Source organism: Sciurus carolinensis, chromosome 11, assembly GCF_902686445.1.
Source record: "Sciurus carolinensis chromosome 11, mSciCar1.2, whole genome shotgun sequence".
NCBI lineage: Eukaryota > Metazoa > Chordata > Mammalia > Rodentia > Sciuridae > Sciurus > Sciurus carolinensis.
This window is the reverse complement of record NC_062223.1, coordinates 28,847,776-28,855,291: the sequence shown is the minus strand read 5'-3', so window position 1 is coordinate 28,855,291 and position 7,516 is coordinate 28,847,776. Positions and strand designations below refer to the sequence as shown.

The following is a 7,516-nucleotide window of genomic DNA, read 5'->3' as shown; positions in this document are numbered from 1 at the left end:
GGTCCTGCTGGGACTTGAATCTAGATATAAGTCTGGAAGTAAAGAAGGGAGATGGGAGACAATATTGTCTTTCAGAGCAACTTGGCCTTTATAATTTCCTCAGGTCATGTAGGATATTCCTTTGATGGGGGGTGGAGAGAAAATAGCAACTGGTAGTAAGAAGGCACTCTAGTTGACTTGGAGAAGCCTCTTTGACTTGCAAAGTTCCATCTTCTCAGTTCCCTCATCTATCTAGTGATGGAAGTCAGAACCTGGATCTCACCCATAAATACTGTTTCTTATCTTTCTAACATATTAATTCTCTTGTGAATTACCAGCAAATATTTGGGAATTGTCTCTCTCTTTCCATATCAGTGTTCAGTCTATAGATGCAGAACGTGAGGTGAGAATTTCTATGAAGGTGACATTTGGAAGCAGGGGTGGGGAAGCTGATAAGATCAGGGGAAGTCTGGTGTCATTCTGGGACCATGATAACTCTGGAGCGTGCATTGTACTATGGTTTCACATGGAGACAGGGGACCCATCCTTTCTGTAGACCTGTGGTAGTGTTTTATTGTCCACTTCAGGGACCTGCAGTGTGGGTCACAAGCACTGGCAGAATCTTGCATTTTCTTTAGTGAAATTGTCCAGAGAGTGTCAGGGCTGTCAACTGTTGGCAACCCAGACTCATAGTAGCTGGTTCATGGGCTCAGTAGCTGGTTCACAGGCATCCTAGCCTGGTGGAGAGGATCTGAGCTGGATTTAACAGAGTTTATCATAATCCATGCCAGGGGACCAGAGTCTAAACATCCACTCTTTCACACTCAGATCTATACAACCATCTTCTGTTCTCCTGCTGATCTTGCCCTCTTCATCCCATTCTTCTTACTATAATCTGAGGTAGTTAGATAAAACTCAGATCTAACTACATCACTCACTAACTTAAAAATACTTCTGATGTTTCCTCATGTTCCTTACCATTAAGCTGTATCAAGATTATGAGACCTTGCAGATCTTGTCTGTTTCTTACTCCTGTGTGTGAAGAGTTACAAGAGCTAACTTTATAGTAGCTTTGCCTGCACTTGGTGGCTAGCACTAGTGGGCTTTCAATAAAGAGATAAATAAACCCAGGCTTGTTAAATTGATTACTTTTTCCATAGAGTTTTTTTTTTTTTAAACTGTTTTCTATCCCCTGTTCTAGGGATGCTTTGGAACCAACTCCTGCTTGTTCCCTCTACTGAAACCATACCATGGGTGCCATTTTTCATATCTTTTATTCCAAGAATCTTTTATTGATCCAACACCAGATTTTAGGAATTCCTTCTGTATATTTTCATAGCATCTTGTTCATCTTAACATTTATAGCACTCAGCAATAATTTTCTACTTCTTTCCAGGAGCCTCTAAATGAACTTTAAATTCTATAAAGGAAGAAGTAAATCATCATTTTAACCACATCAGAACCCCTCCTTCAATATGCATATACATTAGACCCAAAATTATGTGCTTACTAATTAGGTAAGGAAGATTTGTGTGAAACATATTTAATCTTAACGTCCCTCTGTGTGTAGACAAACCTTCATATTTAAAAAAAAAGTTTTGAATAATAAAATATGATCACAAAGTAACAGGAAAAACATAAATAGTTCATATTCATAGGGTAATAAAATCTTCTTGAGGGAATATCAATGTAAAGTTTATTTTCATATGCTGAGCAACAAAGTTCCAAGATTTTCTCATTCCTCAGTTTATACAATAGTAAAAGAAAATAATGTACTTTGAATTCTGTCTAGGATTTTCCACTGAGTCAGAATGAGACAAAGGTAGAAACTATTTCTCTAGTCTCTATTACTCTTTTCTTACTGGAAGTTTTATTCAATTTATATGTTACTTTATACATTTATTCATTTCTTCAGTATCCATCGGTTGCCAGACTTTGAGCTACTTATGGAAAGTATTGGCAGTCACCAGGCAAGCACTTTATGGATTATAGCTGCACCTTTAGTGAAAAGGAGTTCCTCCTTGACATTCAACTGTTTTGTTTCTGTATTTTATTCATTATTGCTTCTGATGGGTTATCAGCCTATGGTGACATGAGGAATATCCTGGTTCTAATGACTAAAAGAAAATTTAGAAACATGGTTGAATCTTTTCTATGTACAATAGGGTAATAAATGTCCACTTGTTCTTTGCCCAAAAGAAATTAGATACCATAATATTATTGGAAACACAAAAACCATACATTCTGATATATTAAATTATGAGGGATATGAATGAAAATGATTTAATTTTGGTTATAGAGAATCAATATGAATTAAAATACACAAAGCACAATCTTTTCTAAAAAATGCTCCCTAGTATCATTATTGGAACTTCTCCTCATCATTATGTAATAGTATATCATAGTAGTTAAGAGAATGATCTGATAATCAGTGATATTTTGGTTACTGGATCATCAGTATACTTATATTAATAATTGTCTCTTTCTGTCAGTGTCCTATATGTAAAAAGCCCTACAGGTAAAATAGTAGAGCTTACCTGTATTGACAGTTATAGAGATTATTGCTCATCACCAGTACATTGAGTTCTCTCTATTCTTTTTCTTAGAGGAAAGTCTTTGAATCCATATACATGGATAAAGTTAGAAAACCAGGCCCAGAGTTAGTAAAAAGTTTCCAAACATACACGACATGGTCCTAGGTTAGGTCAACTCCATTTTTCAAACCAATTTCTTCTTTCTTAATAAAAAGTTTATAAATAACAATTTTTTAGTATTTGTCATAATTATATTTTGTTGATATGCTCTAAAACGTCTTTGCATCTTTTCCTTAGTTGAATAGCTTCTGGGTTTTAGGCACAATCATTCATCATCTGAATTAGTTTTACTGATAAATAATTTCCTAATAGCATTTTTTATCTGAGCGTTTCTGAAAGTGTAGATAAAGGGATTTACCATGGAAGTTATCATGGTATAGAATACAGCAATTGCTTTATCAAAGGACAAAGTAACTGGTGACCTCATGTACACAAATATGCAGGGAACAAAGAACAGGACAATCACTGTGATGTGGGAGATACAGGTGGACAGAGCTTTGCATCTGCCCTCTAAGCTGTGGTTTCTCAGGGAGCGCAGGATGACCACATAGGAGACCAGTAGTAGGAGGAAGGTTAATGAACAGATGAACCCACTGTTGTCAGCAACAAAGAGCCCCAGAGTGTGGGTATCAGTGCAGGCTAGATTGAGCAAAGGATTCAGATCACACATAAAGTGATCGATGACATTAGGGCCACAGAAGGGTAGTGGGAAGATGAAGAGGAGCTGGATGGTGGCATGGAGAAAGACTCCCATCCAGGACACTCCAACTAGTAGGACACACACTCTTCAGTTCATGATGGTTGCATAGTGCCAGGGTTTGCAGATGGCCACATTGTGGTCATAGGCCATCACTATAAGTAGAATGACCTCTGCACCTGCAAAAAAAGTGTTCTCCAAAGACCTGGGCCATGCATCCATTGAAGAGAATGGTCTTCTTTTGATGGATTGAATCTCTAATCAGCTTAGGAGTATTGACAGAGGAATAGCAAGCATCAATAAAGGAGAGATAGGCCAGGAAAAAGTACATGGGGGACCCCAAGAGTGAGCTGGCAATTATGGTTATCACAATGAGGAAATTTCCTACCACAGAGATGATGTAGATGAAGAAAAACACGACAAATATAATTTTCTGCATCTTTGGGTTTTCTGTGAGTCCCAGAAGAACAAACTCTGTCACATTGTTCTTTTTCTCTATAACTTCATGCAAAGGTTAATTACATAACCTGAAAATAATAACAATCTTCGGTTACTTATATTCCTCCATCCTAATAATTAATATGTGCCTGAATTCTTCCAAGTTGTGGGATCTTATGTTTTATTGTTTCTTTTCTTTCCTGTATATATTTTTTAATTCTTCAAGTGGAAAAAAGAACTCAAAATTGTTAAAGATTAATCCAATTACCTCCTCTGTGGAGTTTTTGCAAATATCGTGCAGATGAAGAACTTTTGTGCACACATTAGTTGATCTACCATCTGAGTTTACTAAATTGTCTGAAATGACTCAAAACCTGAATTGACATGAGAGATTACACACATTGTGGCAGCCCAGCCCAAAAAGGGAGGTAAAGGATGAGTGTAATTGATATCTCAACACAGGTAAATAATTTTGTTCTTTTTTGTTAAAAAATGGAGAATGATAAAAGATAATTGAGATAATTGAGAATGGTTGAAAGATGACAAGGATTTTGAGGAAGGGGGAATCTAGGTTACTATTTTCACAAAGAACTTTGTGTGTCCTGGATGTAGCAGTGTGAGGTTCAGTAATGAGGGGAAGAAAGAAACAGGAAGCACAGGTAAAGTACTTAAAATAGCTGACATGGAGAATGATGGAAATTAAAGAAAGTATAAAAGGAATACTACATATATTCTATGATACTTACTGACTAAGTCTTATCACTATACAAAGATATTGATATTGAAAAATTTAATGTGTATTTTATGCATTCCAAAGTACCAAGGGCTATGTGCACATGATTCATTTTAATATTTAGAATAACCTTTGTGGTTGGCATTATTTATAAATTTAACATGTAAGGAAATGATGTCAGAGACTAAGGTTTACAGTTCTAAAAAATAATGATAATGTTATCTAAATCTTTCTGAACATTTCCTGTCTTTGAAGTGATTTTGTAGACCCTCATTACAGATTTTCTTACTTGGGGTGAATTTCCTGCCACTTCATGTACTTGCATCATCATCTATTATTTGAAAATAACTACCACCTCATTATTTGTTACAAGAATTGACTGTTATATGAACGTATCCATCATGGTGCTGGGGATAAATATAGGAACTTCTGGCTACTCGTATAACTGCATACATACTCATTAGAGAAACAGTTGATAGTTTGAGGAACAGCAAAGAAACTTTGGACTCTGCAACAAACTGAGGAGGAATGATTTCCAAAATTAGATTTAGAGAAGCCAGAGAGAACTTTATTATCCATAGTAGTTGATGCCAGAAAGAGTCCCACTTGCCTGTGCTTGGACTAACAAGTGATGACTTGTGTCCATTAATATTCACATTTAGGTCTTTTGTGTGTGAGTCCCAAATTGTCTAATGTTAAATTAGGTTAATGACTTTTTTACAACTATTTTGAAAATTTTGGGTAAGGATGAGATTTTTTCTGTGACTGTATTTGACAAGTATAGCAAAGAAAGCTAACTGTATAAGAAAAATAGCAATATTTAATAAGTATCATCACTGTTGAAAACCTACCTTTGCAGTGTCAGGTGATATTAGTGAAATTTCAGTGTTTTCAGGCACAAATGCATCTTCAAATAAATTCTCTTAGAATAAGCATCTTTGAATATGAAAGATAAGATGGGGTTAAAATAAACTTACTCAGATAATTCAATTTCAAATCAAACAGTTTTAAGGAAATGTCTTTATAAGACTCCATCTTTGTGCTCACCAAAGCACAAAGTGATTTCACAGAAATCCCAAGGTTTGAATTTAGAACAAAGTCACTTCATTCACTATTATGGAGAAATGATCCTCATTACCTGGTTCTAGTTCATCATGTCAGGATGTGGGAAGAGCAGAGGAAAAGCATTTCAGTGGGTCACTGCACAAGAGGAGTCTTTCTCTGGAAACATTAAATACAACAAGGAATATTTACATCTTACACTAACAGAATATTTAAAGATGTTCCCTTAAAACCTCAGGTTCCTTGCCTGTAGCTGTGCATCTTCTCCCAAGAGTTAGTCATGCCCTTGTTGGAATGGCTTTGTTTTAGAATTGGGTGTCCTGGCAGTATGTTTGAATATCACCCACTCTTGAATATACATCTTATTTCCTGCACGTAGGACATAAACTAGTGGGACTTACATTTCTGTGTCTTAACCTGGTTTGCTAGGAAAGCTGACTGCCATGTAAGTAGTATGGTGACCTAAGTTCAGCCTGGGGACCAGTGGTCCAGACTTCCCAGTGATGCCTATCACAGAGGGACTTCTATCTTATCAGTTTTAAACCATTTCTGAAAACCCATTCTTGATTGCTTGAGAGCCTAAGCAATGAATGTCTAAATGTTATGGCAGTTATTTTAAAGCACTTAGATCCAAAATCTGCTTTTCCTAATTTTCATAGTGTTTTTGAAGTAGCCAGAATCCCAGAAGGCTCTAAATTGAAGTTGTCCCTGGACTCATGAGTTGGTTAATGTGGATTAATAGTCATCATGAAGAATTTGGAAAGATATTTAAAACACAATGAGAGGGTTCCAGGCTTTCCATACTTTGTCATTTGGTATTGCTAATTATTTTTCATTCAGTAGTTCTAGAAGATAGTCATAAATTATTTTGATGCTTAAATTGAAATTCCCTGATCACCAAAGATGTAAATTTTTTTCATATATTTACTGACCATTTATAGGCCATCTTTTGTGAAGATTCTATCTATAACTAGACTACAGTGGTTTTGACTTCCTTCTTGTATGTATTTAAATGTTTTCAACATGTTGAAAGACATTTGTTATATACATAATACATAAATAAACACACACATATAATTTTCTCAAAGACTGTACATTAATTTTATTTCCTCTCATCTCCAGTTAACACCCCCTGTGGATTGTTTTTTCATTTCTAAAAATCACTTCTTTGAGGTATAGTTCACAGGCAATAATTGTACACACATAAAATATGTGAGCGGATGTGTTGGGGGATATTTGTAAACATTTGAAACTGTCATCATAATCTATGCTATAAAATTCCCCAATCACATATCTGATCTCAGTTGCAAGTGTCTTCCCAACTCCTTGTTTATGATTTTTATTGTGATAACTACTTCTAACACAAGATCTACCCTCTTAGCAAACTGTAATGCATACCTACTCTATTGACAATATTAGTGATCTGGTGTGTAGACCTATAGGACTTACTCATGTTGTGCAATCCAAGCTCAATGTGTTGACTGACATCTCCCACTTCCCCCCTTCTGCAGCTCATTTCAGCCTGTGACTCTGTGACTCAGTCTACATTACATTTATCCTATAAGTGGTAACCTTTGCATTTTTGCTCTGGCATATTTTTTTTTAATAATATCCTCGGAGTTTATCCATGTTGTTGGAAATGGAAGGGTTTTCTTCTTATTTATGATGGAAGGATATTTAATTATACGCACATATCACATACTCTTTTCTAGTCATCTGTTGATTGAAATTTAGGTTTCTTCCAAATCTAAAATATTGTGAATAGCATTTAAGGGATTTGTGAATGCACATGACTGTGAGCTTCTGATTTCAATTCCTTTGAGTGTTGGTATTATCTTGGTAAAGTGTACTTTTATTTTTTGAAAATTTTAAAGGAACCTCCATAGTTTTCCATAGATACTGTAATTTTGATGTGCAATTTCCCTAATGATTACTAACAGAGAGCACATTTTTTATATAGATATTTACCATATTTATGTCTTCTTTGGAGAAATGTCAATCCCAGGAAGTCTG

The 7,516-nt window shown here is 35.5% G+C and overlaps 1 pseudogene; it reads right to left on the bottom strand.

Moving 5' to 3' along the window:
- Positions 1-2,838: 2,838 nt before the first annotated feature.
- On the bottom strand, positions 2,839-7,019 carry LOC124959367 (olfactory receptor 4C46-like; annotated as a pseudogene).
- Between the last annotated feature and the right edge of the window lie 497 nt (positions 7,020-7,516).